This window comes from Pleurodeles waltl, chromosome 7 (genome assembly GCF_031143425.1).
Source record: "Pleurodeles waltl isolate 20211129_DDA chromosome 7, aPleWal1.hap1.20221129, whole genome shotgun sequence".
In the NCBI taxonomy this organism is placed as follows: Eukaryota; Metazoa; Chordata; class Amphibia; order Caudata; family Salamandridae; genus Pleurodeles; species Pleurodeles waltl.
In genome coordinates, this window is record NC_090446.1 from 177,912,740 (window position 1) to 177,929,129 (window position 16,390).

Genomic DNA, 16,390 nt, shown 5'->3' on the forward strand with positions numbered 1-16,390 from the left:
GAAACCCAATGGCCCCAGCTATCACTCTGATGACCAAATGTGTCTTATTGTCCTGTGTGTTTAGATGTTTTGCTGCGAGCATGTCTGCTTGTAACTCTCGAAGAGTATGTGTATGTTCTATTGTCCAAAATTTGCTCGAAATATCAGGACATATTAATTCATATAAAGACTTTATGCGTGTAGCATAATCCGGAATGTATGTTCTGCCAAAATTCAGAAAGCCCAACAATGATTGGAGTTTCTTAATCGTATTTGTGTATGTAATTGTGCATACTTTTCTAAGAATTGTGGCGCTAGGCTCTTCCCTTTATTCGACAGCTCATATCCCAAGAACAGGACGCTGAGGAAGGCAATTTTTTATTTCTTAAAGTTAAATTTGTAGCCAAGGTCAGCAAACCCTACAACAATGTGGGCTACCCGTCTTAAATGTTGTAGAAACTTGTCATCCATGAGATACATATCATCCACATATGACAACGCTACAGGGTCCAACTCGTGCAAAATAGCAGTCACACGTGCGGCAAACAGCCCTGGGCTGTTCTTATACCCCTGAGGCAAACAACAGAATTTTTTCTGGGAGACTAGTGCGCTAAAGCTGGTTAAATCCTGGCTTTCAGGAGCTATGTTCTGGCAGAAGAATCCATTTGAGATATCCAAGGTCGTTTTATATTTTTTTCCGAGCAATGTTGCTCATTAGTGCTGTGCTATGTGAATTTTGTATAGTATATGTACGTGTATGTCCGTTCAAATGTCTGTAGTCTAAGACTATTCTATATGAATGGTCTGGTTTAGCTACAGGGAATAAGGGATTATTCATCGGCAAGACACAGGGACACCCTGGTATTCTAATTGTGTAAGTATTTCTCCCACCGGTGCCCTTGCTTCATGTTTTATGGGATACTGCGGTTGTGGTTGAGGTTCACCTTTAATAGGAATTACATGATATGGAGAATCCCTATCCCACCTTACGTGATTTCTATATTACGCAGGAGCCTGTGCAAGAGCCCATTTTATAGAATAGGACTCTGCGAATTCCTCTGGAACAAGGGGCGAGAAGGAAGGTTTAATAACCTCCTCCCTAGCTGGGCAGGTGCCGACAAAATCAGGCGGCCAATCTTGTTCGGCCAGCAAAATGTCATACATTTTAACTACAGGATCCCAGAAGATTGCGTGTATAGTGCGTTCAGTGTCTCCTTCCAATCATAAAGTTACTCTATATACCCTATCGGGTTCGGAGACACCCATATCTGCTGTTTCTACTTGTATGAAGTCATTAGTTGCTTTCACCTCCAGATGCTCTAGAAGATTCAGGCGAACTATTGTGACCTCTGTTGCGCTGTCTAGCAGTGCTATAGCCCATTTCTTGTTCTTCAAGAGAATCCTCTTCCTGAGTGGCATGTCTAACTGAGACCACTGCCACTTTTTTCTTTTTAAACTGTGGTTTTTGTTGTACTGGTTTCTCTTCATTCTTGACAGAAACCTCTGAAGAGCGTTCTGATTCCTGTCTGGGTTTCATGTACTCTGTTCTCCGCTCTGACCGCCCACCGCTCTCATTTCTCTTTTCCGATGAGTCCTGAAAGGAACGAGATTGGCGTGTAGCAGTATATTGATATCTATCAGGCGTTTTTATATTATCCCTATTTCTGAGATTATACCTATTCTACGTTGGCGGCACCATGTCGCATAGGCTCTCATTATCCTAATGAGACTACTGGATTTTGAGCTGCAAGATCTTCCACAGTGTGGGGGGACTAAGTCCGACCCACGGTGAAGGACCCTTGTCACTCTAAATCTGGGTTTTGCTCCGGCCAACTAGCAGTGCCTCATCTTTCCCAAGGGGAAGAGACAATTGGGCAGCCGAGCGCATGACATCTTAGTACTTCCCCGGAAAGTCGTGGTCACTCAGGTCACAACCGGTTCTCTTATTCACAGTGTGGTCTCATATATAAATGACAAAAGCAGTTTAAGTTTTAAAGATTGGTTTAATAAAACGACTGCATTTTAGATAGCAAAGCGTGAGCTGCAATAACCAGAACTATACAACACAGTAGGATTAAAATAGTAATGATGAGAGTGAAGCACAAGAATAAGGCTATCATAGTGCAACTAGATTAGGTTCTCTCCAAGTTCTAGTCTGAGCACAGCATGTAAATCTCTAAGCCTGCCTTTCAGGTTCCCCCGGGAGGACATCAACCCTCATACCTGAGCAAAGGCCTGTATTCTGCATCAGCATCTGCAACGGGGCAGTCAGCATCTAGTTGTAGGTTCCTGGTCGGAATCTCCCTCTGACCTGTACAAGGACTAGAAAGTGTTTTTAGAACCAACATGCAGATGTTCTAGGAAAATGTCCCTACGTAAGGATGTGTATTTTCTACGAACACTAGAGACTAAACTTCTACCACGTTTACCGGCAATGTACCAGACTGTAGCCTTGACTGAAGCACAGAGTGAGCAAGAATGCATTGTTTGAGAACACAGTGCTGAAGTAAGCTAAACAGTGTGATAGAATGAAATAAAAACAAGACCGTGAAACTGGTTATTGTAAAATAACAGTGCAAGGTTGAATAAAATGTATCTAGGGCAAAGTGCACAGAGGCCTAATACGTTAAGCTAACACGCATGAAGCTATATTAAAAATGGCTACACTACACTGTCTCCCTATATTGTTATATATATGTATATATATATATATATGTATCTGAAACATATACATATGTCTGCCATCCAAATCTGTGCATATTCTTGTGTGATGACTATGCGCCACATATGTGAGAAACAGGTGGAGGGCAGTGCTGTGCCAACATCAGTAGTACTGTGCTGGATTTTAAACACAGGCCTGCCTTGTATTTCCTAGAGTATAGGGCAGGCCTGTGTCTGCACCTGCACTGGCACATAACTCAGCAGCCAGCACCAACGCAGGCATACTAGGACCACAGTACAAGTATGTCTGTGTTGAGGGAAGTGTCTATGTGCAGGAAGGTATCCCTTCCTGGACATAAAAGGTCTACAATGGTGATATGCCACTTCTATGTGTGCTGCAGAATGCAGGCCACATAGTAGTGCCAAACCATCCATTATGTTAGTTTGTAACTGTGCAGGAAGGGATGCCTACCTGCACATAAACAAACATCCATGGCATTTTACCTTTATGGTGTGTGTCTTCAAATGATGCACACACATTAGAAGAAAGAATCAAGGAAGTATTAAAGCATTCCTCACCTCTTTTTATGCTAACACCACCCCTGGGCTGTTGTTACTCTTTTGGTGCAAGCAGTAAGTGAGATGTCTTGAAAATCTGGGGCAGCATCAAAAGCTGTGGGTGTTACAATTGGACAGCCACTGCAATAACCATTGCATGCCCCTCTCACACAGAATACTGTGTCATGCTGCCCCGTGTGTACATGGAGGCATTACGCTACAAAAGCAGCATAACAGCTCTTTGTACATATGGTGTAGTGAAAAGCATCACAGGAGCATCACGGAAAGTGATGCTCTGGTGGTGCCAGGGCCTCTTCAATCTGGTCCTTTGTCTTAGAGACAGAAATGTACTGGTTGTTAGTTGTTTATTCCTAACACAAAATTGACTAGCTTATTCAGCTTAACAAGTTGAATGTGTAACAGTTGCCCATGCTCATAAATGTTCAAAAATCACAAAGCTATGTGTTCCTGTCATGTTTTGCAGGTGGACCTCCACCCTACACAATTGGAGAGGCGTCCCAGTTTGAGGACCCCAAGGAAGCCAGTAAGTGTCACCTTGTGCGTCACATGTGTCATTCCGGGGTTTTGTTTGAGCGGGTATGATGTGTTCAATGCATAAAATGGCATGTGTGACCAATAAGATAACATCATGTGAGTTTGGGTATTGACATCATGTCTGATGCAATGTTGAGGATGTAGATTAAGTTGATTGTTGCGCAAGTGCCAACGTGTGCTGCAATGGAATTGTGGGTGTTAGGAAAAGGAAAGCATGCCCACATACACAGTGAGGTCAGTCAAATGAAGTACATGTGTTGAGGTCTGTAGTGAGCTTACCAAGGAGACACTTGCACCACTGGTGTCTCACTTCTCTTCTGAAATTAAGTGAGGTAGTGTCCGTGCAAGAAGACTTATTGTGCTGGGCAACAGTCAGTTGAGTACACATTGAGATTGTCTACGGACTGTAGTTAACAAGATGTTTGCAGATTAACCTAGATGATCTACCCATCATGATAACTGTGAGTGAGTTTGATCACATCACATGTGTATAGCATGTGGGTGCTAATGTATACCTGGTACTTAGGAGATGTAATACATGCATGTGCACAGGTAGTTCAACAAGAAAGAAAACTGTTGCTGCACCCAGTGCAGAGTCACTCTTCCTCCACCACCACCATGTGTGTGCCACATAAGAAATTATGCACACCATGTCACCAGGTAGGGGGCAATAGGTACAAAATCTGTAGACAATATAGATGTACTGTTCAGGCTTAGGGCAAACGATATTGGCACTAACCCTAAACTGTGCATAGGGGCCCATTGTAAGCAATGGTGTGCCTCCTTGTAACGCCTGCTCTGAGCAGGTGGTAACCAAAGGAAACATAAATGATGCACTGATATTTCTTAGAATTCCCGGTGCCATTTTCCTGCCCCCCTGCCGGTTGGACCCCACCATGCATTCATGATGCCTGGCCAAGGGTTAATGTAGTGCAAGGGGTGTCAAAGTGGTGAGATGTCTGCATTGCGCCACTTTGTGACTATGGCATAGGGATTTGGGACTTGTTGGGCCACTTGATCCTCACAAGTGTGACGATACATCTTTGGCACAAGGAGGCACTAGTCCAACTTACCTCTCGACCCTAATGGTCAACAATGGATAGCCGTTCATCCTGTGACATAACCATGATATTGTAGATGGCTAATAGGAAGTTTAGTCTTGATTTGGTAATCGACATAGCTATGGAATGTCTGGTGGACAGCATGTGTCATCTGATGATGCTGTGTACATTGCATGTTTTTTCTACCTCGACCCAATGCAGTATTTAATGCCATGTTCTCCTCATGTTTTAGCTGCCACCATGACAACATCACAGATAAGAGGGCAGAGTGTTTCCACCACATCTTGGAGAGACAGGCAGGGTACAGGAAGATGTCCAGGAGATATCGGCAGGAGAATGTATTGGGGGCTTGGCTGACCACATGGGGGAACCTCCTAAACAGGTCGCAACAGTGTAGAGCACATTGAGCACCGCATCAAACGTCAGGAGTGCCTCAGTTGGTCCAACCCCCCCACACCCACAGCACCTATGGCAATACAAGCAACGCAACAGCCACCTGCAGCAACCACATCCTCCAGCTTTGAGTCTGACATAAGGAGAGAGATGGCAGCTATTATGGTCATGTTGGTCAAACTGGAGCAGGACAATGCTCGCAATTTCAAACTCCTAAACTTTTGCAAAAAGAAGCTGTAATCCTGTATATGCACAGCCACCCAGTTCCTTACCTTCTCCTGTTGTATTTTGTATTTAGTTTTAGTTGGTTTTAGGTGGGTAGTAATAGGTTAGGTAACATAGATTAGGTTAGTTGTAGGACAGAGTAAGTATAGTTGGGGGAGTGGGTTTTAGTATCATTTTATATTTTGGGGGTTGGGGAGGGGGGTAAAAAAAACACAACAAAATACAAAATGTAATAAAAATACAAATATATATTTGTTCAGGACATAGGTTAATTTAGTATATGTGCAGCTTTAGTTTATGTTGTCCTACTCGTATCTTGTCTCTTAAGAGGGATGGGGGGACAAAGTTTAGTGTGTGGTGTTACATGTATAAGATAAATTTAGATTAGAATAGCTAGCTGCAGGGGTAAGTTTAGATAAGTTAGTATACATTAGCTTAGTGCAGGATAGTGTTTAGTTTAGCTTTTTATAAGGTATTGTTTTTAAGTACTAATACATCCTATTAGTTGCATACAATTAGTTGTCTATGATGATTGAGTGTCTGGGTGTTCTCGTGTGTGCACTGGCCAAGTTAGAGGAATGACTTGGGGTATGCTTTCTGTATTGATTTACATGTATGACTGTGTATCCCCTATGACCAAGGAACTGTCTGATTTGCTGCAAAATGACAACAGCTACTCAAAACATTTTAAAACCACAGTTCCTGACAATCACATTGTGTATGTATACAAAATCTTTGACAGGTAAGAATGGAACATCAACTGTCATTGCTGAGGTCTGTTACTAAAATTATTGTAAAGTGTAGCACATACTACCTAATCTAATTTGAGGGATGCATCCTGGCACACTGACAGCTTCCCATCACTGATCAATGTTGCCTTTTCTGTTCCACACCTATTTGTTGTACTAGTGCTATCATCAGGGAAAATTCCAGACACTTGAGTTCCGACCCATACATGCCATATGTCAATTTGCATGGATATCAGTTCAATACCTGCTTTTAGGGCTCTGTATGTTGGTTGTAGCCCACAACACTCTCAGACACCTTTTTCATGTTAGAGTCCTAGTGTGTGGCTGCGTGTCTTACAGTAAGACACACATGTAATTAGGTTCTGTTCTCATTGACATAGCTTCACACAATGCGTACATTTAGATGAGTTGATGGATTACAGTACAATAAGGCATGATAAGTGTGAATATGGAAACTTATTTACATGTCCAAGTTAACTTTCCATTGCAGTACAATGTCCAGTTCACTGACCCCATGAGAGATCCTGAGCGATTTGATGTATATTCAGAGTCCAAGGGTGAGGGACATGTCATGAGACATGGGTAGGAGAAGTATGCATGAGGGAAGATGTGTCCAAATTGACAATAGGTAGGAACTGGGATAATGACAGACTATAGCAGATAAGTCAACAATGGTTCAGTGAAGAGGGCACATTGCCAGCTGTCACAACACTGACATGATCTTAAGGACAGAACTATGGATACACCACAGTCTGGTACTACTGGGTGGTTTTACGTGTGAATGTTGTTCCTTCCACATCTTCATCCTCTAATGAGTGTGGTGCCCTCTGTGCCATGGGTGGTGCTGTTTTTGAAGTTGAGGGTGCCACACACACATCAGGGGATAGAGATGTGGAATCAAAGGTCCCGGCAGCTGTCATTTGTGGGAACACATAAGGCATCACTGCAGCAAGGAGGAACTGCTGATTTCTCAAAAACCCAGCTCCATCACTGTGGTAGGCAGCCATGTTTTCCCTGAGGGAGCCCATTTCCCGCTGTATGGAATCCAGGGCATTTTGTATAGCCCCCAGCCTGTTACCTATCATGCTGCTGACACTTTGGGAGTTTAATTGTTGAAGCCTCTGCCTCATGACAGCAGCTATGTCGGCCAGGGACTTCTGGAGTCCACGTAGCAGGGAGTGGGTGCCTCTGATGGTAGCCGATTTGTCCTTATTTGGACTGAGGCACCTCTGCACTCCCTCTAGGCTGCCTGCCATGGTCTCCATCCCCAACCGCAACTGCTGTGCCAGCTCCTGCTGGACTCCTACCACTGTCCTCTGAAAGGTGATTTCTGGATCCGCAGAGTCCAGGACTGTGGCAGGACTTGTTGGGACTGTATGTTAGGAGTTGGTTAGATTCATGTGGAGACCCGCAACACTGTGTGTTCTCCCTTTGACTGGAGGTGGTGTTTGAAAGGAATCTAGGATATCCTGGAGAGTCTCTTCATCGATTGTCGGCAGCTGGTCATCCATGTCATCTGTAAAATCCAGGACGGGCAGATCGGCAGGAGGGAAGGCATCATCCTCTCCATTGGTATAGTGAAATGTCAATCTTTGACTGTAGTGGCTGTTGACATGGCTCAACATTTACTTGCTTCTGATGGCGCAATGACATGTTACAGACACCGGGGTTGTAGTTCTTTATAATGTGTTGTATTGTGCATCACACATGGGGCAACCTTTCAAGATATTGTTTGCATTGATCCCACACCACCATATTCTTTGCAGGACCCTTGCCCCAGACACTGACCCCATGATAGTGTGGCATTCACATTCCTATTCACCATGGTGGACATTCCCACAGTAGTGTAATGAGTGTTGTCACTGTTTTGGTGTTTTACTGCATTGGCACTATGAATGATGGCACTAGTGCAGCAAAGCACAGGGAGGTCCATTGCTTACAATGCTTGTGTAACTTTGTCATCTGCCTTTATGGATTGTCAACCTCATTAGTTCGTCCCTCCCTACATTAGGGGCATTTCCTTGCATACAGCATATCTGCTACAGTTATATGTTGGTATAAGAATGTACAATGTGGATCAATGGATGCTTTTGAGAGTTTGTTAATGTGGCACAAGGGGAGTGTGCAGCTTGTATTCACATTGGCAGCTATTTGTATGATGGTACTGTTGCATTACTGGCTAATGACATTGTAACGGTAGCCCAACATTGATGCCACTTGTGATTGTTCTTGTGCATGAAGGTGTCCCTTTATGAACAACGCCAACCTTTTCCACAACACCGGCAACCTTGTTATATGGTGAAATTGAAGCTACTTGTACAGCAGCACATATGCTGATCACAGGCATGCCCCATATGTTGTATATGTTCACTTTTGTGCCCATTCCCAAATGGTGCATGGAGGTGTTTGAGAGTTGTTGTTGGGACACCCGGTGCGAGTTGCATAAGACATGTTGCACACTGAGGCCCTGATTTTTTCTAAAGTGGCAAAAATAGCTACACCGTGCTGCACCAATTGTGAAACGTAGGGATGGGCCGAATTTGCAGGAATACGGCACACACCTGCATTTCCCCATGCACAGGATTAAGCTCCCTTCACCAACGCAGGCATCCTTGCACTATAGTTCAAGGATGTCTGCATTGAGGGGATAGATTGTTTACATGCATGAAGTGACACCTTTTTTATGTTAATGCTGTTAAATATAGCGCTAACACGTTTTGCGTCAATAAACGTGCCACTAAATGTTCAAGTGCCACTTTTGCGGTGTCAGCATTTAACATTTTGAACAGCTGCAACATGGTGCACACTCATTCACAACTTTCTTGTAAAGTGTCTGGATTGTGTCTGCCTAACTTGAGCATAATTACTTATGAAGTGGTTAGACTGCTCCAAGTAACACCAACATTAATAGTTTACAACTACTCCACAATACATAAAAAACATGAATTAACACACAGTCCAGCAGTTTGTGGATGGCCTCAAACTTTGATTTTGCTTCTTTCACAACTATATATCCATATAATATCACTCCTTCTTTGATTGAAGTCAATAGCTCTGCATAAGATAATTTTCTCAAATATCAACAGGCTATAACCCTATGCAGTAGTTTGCGAAGGAAATGAGAATATAAAAGAATTAGAGAGAAAATGGTACGTGTGCACGTGTGTAGGATGGGAAGCGTTTCAGTGAGAAAGGATATGAGATTGTGTGTGAATGAGAATGATATGGTAAGAGGTGTATATGGGACAGAAAGGAGAATCTTAGAAAGAAAGGTAAAAGAATTTGAGATTGAAGGATATGTGAAATTTGTGAGAAAGGAAGGGAGGGAAGAAAAAAGTAACATAACTGCCAGGTATCTGTGTGCGTGTGTGTCTGTGTGTTATCTTTGGTAGGACCTGTCCCTTAGTGTATTTAAGTACTTTCAAGTTAGTGTATCAAAAACTAAGGGCATATTTAAACTTTTTGATGCAAAACTGCACTAAGGCAGTTTTGCAACAAAAGGTTTTGCACCGTCTTGTGCCATTCCTGAGTGTTTATGGCGTAAGCTGGAGCAATGGGTGGGCTATTGTAAAACAAATTATGTTAGCTGGGTGAGGGTAGCAGTATGGGAGAAAGGGGTTTTGCACCAAAAAATGACGTTGGGCTCGTTAGAGGCAAAAAACAAATGCCTCTAACCAGCCTAGCATCATTTTCTGATGCAAAACCATCCATACCACATGACTCCGGTCTTAGAAAAGACAGGAGTCATGCCCACCACCCTAGCACAGGGGACCAGTGTCCCCTGAGCATGGCCATTGCACCCTGTGCCATGCAGGGGGCCCCAAGTTGGGCCCCCTATGGCACTTTAATTTAAAAAAAACAAATACTTACCCATACTTACCCTACTTACCTGGGATGGGGTCCCCCTATCCTCCGGTGTCCCTCTGATGTGGGTATGGGTGTTCCTGGGGCTTGAGGAGGGCACCTGTGGACCCATTCCATTGTGTTTAACCATAGAAATGGGTTCACAGGTCCCGTAACAGGTGGTCTGACACAGGCATTAAATAATAGTGCCATTATTTAGCCCCTCCTCCCACCCATGCGTCATTTTAGCATAGGGGGATAAATATGGGGCTATGGGGTTAGCACCATTTTTTAGATGGGAATGCCTACCTTGCATCTCTTTGCCGCAAGGTAGATTCACACAACTAAAAAATGGTGCAAACTCCAATATTTTGACATTAGATGTGGTTAATGCCAAATTATAAATATGGAGTTAGTTTTGCGTCGAATTTGCATTAAAAAAATGACACAAATTTGGTGCAAATGGAGTATAAATATACCCCTAAAATTGCAGTTATATTTGCCTCTGTCCGCATTATAACCTACATCAGGATCAAAGCACACGTGGATTTTGAATCGTAAACACACACTCATGGACAATGATCAGTCAGCTCGAGGAAGGTGAGAGGATGGAGAGCGAGCAAGGCATCAGATGTTAACGTGAAACGGGGAGTGCAAATGAAACATGAGATAGGAGAGTGAGAGAGGAGGATATGCAAGGAAGGAGAATGAATGGCAGAAAAGAGTCCAAGACAGAAGAAGAGAGAAGGAGATGATAATGTGAGATACAGGAGAAGTCATGGCCTTTTTTGGGGAGAGAATGTCAGATGGATGTCTAGACTACCCCCTGTAGGGGATGTCATATTGTCAGTACAAACAGTATTGTTAAAGGGAGTGATACAGACAAATGTACCTACCACTACCATGGTAAATCTTTGCACTAGCCTGAGTTGGAAAAGAGGGTGAAACAAGTAGGAAATAGAAGCAAGTAGGAGGAGGTATAAGAGAGGAAGAGGAGATCAGAGAGTGGGAAAAAAGTACAAGAATGTGAAAGACAGTATGAGTAAGTGAGTAGCTTGGGAGAGAAAAGTGTGACAGAGGGAAGGTGTGAGGGAGGTGAGGGTAACAGGAGAAGGTAAACAGGTACATGAAGATGTAATAAAATCAAAACGAGAAAAACTTCACAAAAGAGAGATATGAAAGCCGGAGAGGTGAACCAGAGAAAAAAGTGGGAAAGAGAGAAAAAGGAAAGAAGAGAGATAATGGCTAGAGAAAGAGGTGGGCATATCTAAAAGAAAATGTAAATAAAGACACCAGAAGGGGTAAAAGAACAAAAAAGCAGTATAGAGGTTTCTTTTGTATCTGCCATTTTAAATGACTCCACTGAGCATTCTCCCTTTTGCCTCTTTCCCACTACAAGCAGGGAAGGGTTCTGTATGGGCATAGAAGGGCCCCGGTTTTACAATAAAGCTACTACTAAGTAGGAAGACATTTTTACTAGTAACACATGTAGAATACCGGCTACTGGGGGTTCTAGTTGAACAAGACAAGTAAGAGAACACCTAAACGACAAAAATGTCTACTAGTATGCTACATATATCACAAAGAAATATAAATAGAGTAACTCATTTATCTGAGTATACTCATTTTTTCTCAGTAACTCATTTTTCTATACTTGTTTTTTCTGAGTAACTCGTTTCTGAAACAAAAAGCAAATCATAGTTACTTATGCAAAATACATAAATGGCATTGTGGGAGTTCTGACTCTTCCTTACTGTTTAATACCCATGGTATGGCCTGCCTCAAATGTATGATGGAACAACAAATGCTGGAACTACGCATGCCTAAACAAAGTGGTCAGAACAATGACTGCGTTGTTACCCTGAATTCCTTAACAACAATTTTGTGTTGTAAAGGCATGCCTAGTAAAGGCATGTGTGAGACGACGGCATGTGTGGTTCCAGCATGTGACCCAGCACTTGCCATAAGGCCCACAAGTACCCCACCCCTAAAACTAAAACTATCCCAACCCCACATCCTGCCCTTAAACTAAAACTACCCCACCCCTAAAACTACCCCAACCCCCCACCTCCACCCCTAAAACTAAAACTTCCCCGACCCCCCCACCTTTGCCCCTAAAAACAAAAACAACCCGACCCCCCACCCTCGCCTCTAAAAACTAAAACAACCCAGACCCCCCACCCCGCCCCTAGAACTAAAACTACCCCGTCCCCCACCCCTGCTCCTAAAACTACAACTATCCTGACCCCCCAGTCCGCCCCTAAAAACTAAAACAATCCGACCACCCACCCCGCCCCTAAAACTAAAACTACGCCGACCCCCCACCCCGCCCCTAAAACTAAAACTACCCCGACCCCCACCCCTAAAAACTACCACCAACCCTGCCCCAGCCCTGCTTACCTGACCACGTCCTCTCCCGTTGCTAACTCCCTTTTTCTGTGCCTTAACCACCCATGTGCATTGTTCAGCACATGCATGGTTAAGGCACAGAAAAACTAAGTTGTTGTTCATGCAAGCGTGGTTCCGCTTGCGTTGTTCACGATTTCGTTGTTCCGGAGTTATGCTTCTGGGTGTTTCCCACCTGCCTCATTTTGTGCCCATACCTGAATGCTGAGCTTCTGATGTAGGAAATAACTTCACCACTATGCATGTCTTTCAGAAGCCTATGGCCCTCATTACAACCCTGGCGGTTGGTGATAAAGCAGCGGTAATACCGCCAACAGGCCGGCGTTCATAAAATGAAATTATGACCACGGCAGAAACCGCTCAGACAGACAGACACTTTAACACACTGACTGACATCGCGAAACCAAAAGGCACCACGGCGGTAACCGCCAACAGCCAGGCGTAAGACAATGTACCGCCCACAGTAATATGACACACCTATCCGACACCTTTTCCGGGGCGGTACCAACGTCATCAATAGCCTGGCGGAAACACTGCACAGAAGGGAAACAACTCATCTCTGGAGACTCAGGGAGGAACCAGGCCACCATGAAGCCCGAGCTGCATGTCTTCCCCATGCTCGTCTACCTTCTGCTCCATTACAAACACCAACGCCAGGGTAGACGACCACGGTGAGTACTGCCGCCTAGCACACAGGGGAGGCGGAGGAAAAAGAGAGTGACACACACACGCAACACGCAACACCCCCACCCCCATCATCACACAAACAACCAGATGCAGTAACATAACATATACACTCCGTACCCCTCAGGAATAATTCAAGGACAACTACTATAATGTGAAAAGGCTGTAATAAGATAAATATAGGTGAAATGTGGGGATCCAAATAAAAAAGTATATACATATTTACAATGCAAGGGACACTGCCCGGTCCTCAATGTCTGTGGGCCACAGGGCCACATCACAAAGTCCAAGGCCCAACCTCACTTCTGCAACAACACAGAGAGAACACTGCAGGGGCATCAGGTCGAAAATAGACAGGCACCTCAGGAGGACGGGGAATTGGGGGGCACCTCAGCCGGAAGATGGTACAACGCCACTGATCCTGGAGGGCCCAACATGCCCTGTGCTTGGTACTCAGGAATGCAAGGCCACAGTCTCTCAAGTGGGTGATTTGCCCACTGCTTGGTCCTGGGGAGTGCAAGGCCACAGTCTCTCAAGTGGGTGACTTGTCCACTGGGCCTGGAGGGGGCCACATGCCCTGTGCTTGATCCTGGGGAGTGCAAGGCCACAATCTCTTAAGTGCATGACTTGCCCATTGGCTCTGTACTACTCAAAGATTAAATCTCAGTAAATTGCTTAGAAACACAATAGCTCCAAATGGAGCTATCACAGCATCTTGATAGAGTCGTTCTCAACAGTCCAACACCACTTGCGAGGGAGGACGTGCCGGCCACAGAGTCTCACAGACCCCCAGGTACAGTACCTTGTAAAACGATGAGGAAACAAAGGTGTTGCACACAGTCGGGGTGGTGAGGCCTCACTGGAGACTGTGCAGTGTCGGTTCCTTACTGCTACCAAGGAGGTGAGGCATTGGTTACTTACTGCTAGGCAGGGGAGGTGAGGCGTCGGTTACTTATGGTTGCAGGGGAGGTGATGCCGTGTCGGTGGCGAGGCATCGGTTCCTTAAGATCTGGTAGGCTCGATGTATCCAGCAGGTCAAAATGTGAGGCATCGACTTTGCTGTGTCGGAATCACATCAAAGGGCCACAGGTGTGGCGGTAAAGTCAGAGTAGGGTGTCACGGGCATCGGTGACACAGCACTCAGGACTACCAGTGGATGGACTTTGGAGGTGCTGCGGCGGCATCAGGCCTGTGTTGCAGGTCGTGGGCATTGCAGTCAGCGGGGGCAGCGCTCTGGTGCAAGTGGTGGCGTGGAGTCAGAGAGCGGCATCAGTTCCGAAGTCTCTCCGGAGTTGATGTGCTTAGTTTCTTCTTAGTTGCTCAAGAGCTCACTTCCAAGGGCCCAAGAACTGGATTTGGCACCACTTTGCAAATTAGGACTCTCAGCAGAGTCCAGATGCTGGTAGGTGACGTTCCTGATTGCCCTGAGACATCTTAACAGGGGGCAAGCTCAGTTCAAGCCTTTAGAGAACCTTGGAAAGCAGGATGGAGAAACCAAACTCCAGTACTTTCACTCCCAGGGCAGAAGAAGCAAGCAGCAGGCCAGCACAACAAAGCAACAGGCAGAGTGGCAGTCCCTCCTACAGCACCCAGCTCTTCTTCCTTTGCAGAATGTTCTCAGTCCAGAAGGACTCTAACTATGAGATGTCAGAGGTCCAGTACTTATACCCATTTCTGTCCTTGAAGTAGGAAAACTTCAAAAAGAAGTCTTTGTAGTGCACAGGACCCTGCATGCCCCTGCCTTGGGACCCAGACACACTATAGGGGTGTTAAAGACTGCTTTGTGTGAGGACAGGCACAGCCCTATTCAGGTGCAAGTATCAGCTCCTCCTAGCACTCTAGCTCAGGAAGACCCATCAGCCTGAAGATGGGCCATCAGGATAATCAGGGCACACCTCTGCTCCATTTGTGTGACTGTCTAGAATGAATACACAAACAGCCCAACTGTCATTCTGATCCAGACGTGTATTTAACTGACAGGCTGAGGCACAGAATGGTTAAACAAGAAAATGCCCATTTGTTAAAAGTGGCATTTTCAAACTTACAATTCAAAAGCCAACTGTACAAAAAGATGTATTTTTAAATTGTGAGTTCAGTGACCCCCAAAGTCCAGATCACTATCTGCTCCCAATTGGAAATTACACTTAAAAGATATCTTAAAAGATATTTCAAGGCAATCCCCATGTTACCCTAAGAGAGTGACAGGCCTTGCAATAGTGAAAAATTAATTTAACAGTGTTTCACTATCAGGACATCTAAAACCCACCAGTACATGTCCTACCTTTTAAATGCACTGCACCGTGCCTTGGGCCAACTTTAGGGGCGACTTACATGTAGTAAAAGGGAAGGTTTGGGCCTGGCAAGTGGGTGCACTTGCCAGGTCGACATGGCAGTGTAAAACTGCACAAACACGCACTGGAATGGCAGGCTGAGACATGTTTGCAGGGCTACTCATGTGAGTGACACAATCAATGCTGCAGGCCCACTAGAAGTATTTGATTAACAGGCCCTAAGCACACCTGGTGCACTATACTAGGGGCTTACTAGTAAATCAGATATGCCAATCATGGATAAACCAATCATCAATACATTTTAGACAGAGAGTATATGCACTTTATCACTGGTTAGCAATGGTAAAGCGCCCAGAGTCCTACAGATAACCAAAACACGTCTGAGAAAATAGGAGGAATAAAGCAAAATGTTCAGGGATAACCCTGCAAAAAGGACCAGGTTCAACAGTTTGTCTTACAGATTCATAAGAACTTTAGGGAATGGTTTATCTCCTATTACTCCTACATGGCCTCTTTAACTACCAGAATATGTTATTGAGCCATGGGTTAAGAATTATCCCCAGCCACCACTAATCTCTCCATCCCAGAACATCTACTCCTATCTCAACCAGATACCCTAAATCAACCTGTGCTCACCCTCTGGAAGCTTGGCACATAACAGTATGGCTTATCTTAAGAAGCAATTTGTAAAGTATTTGTGCACACATGCAGTTACTGAGTGAAAACACCACAAAAAGGCTCCACGCTGATTTATAATGATAGTCAATATTTATCTGAACAAAGCAAGACCAAAATGAGAAAAATGCAAAACATGCAAGTCACAATATGAGCATTCAAAAATATGCAGTAAGTTCAGTGCTTCAACAGCACTCATGATTATTCTGCACCAGCAGCTGTGTATGGCAAAGTTACATGAACCCGGTTCAAGGGTGGAGAAGGCTCAGGGACCCTTCTGATTGTTTTTGGGACAACCAACAAGTGGTTT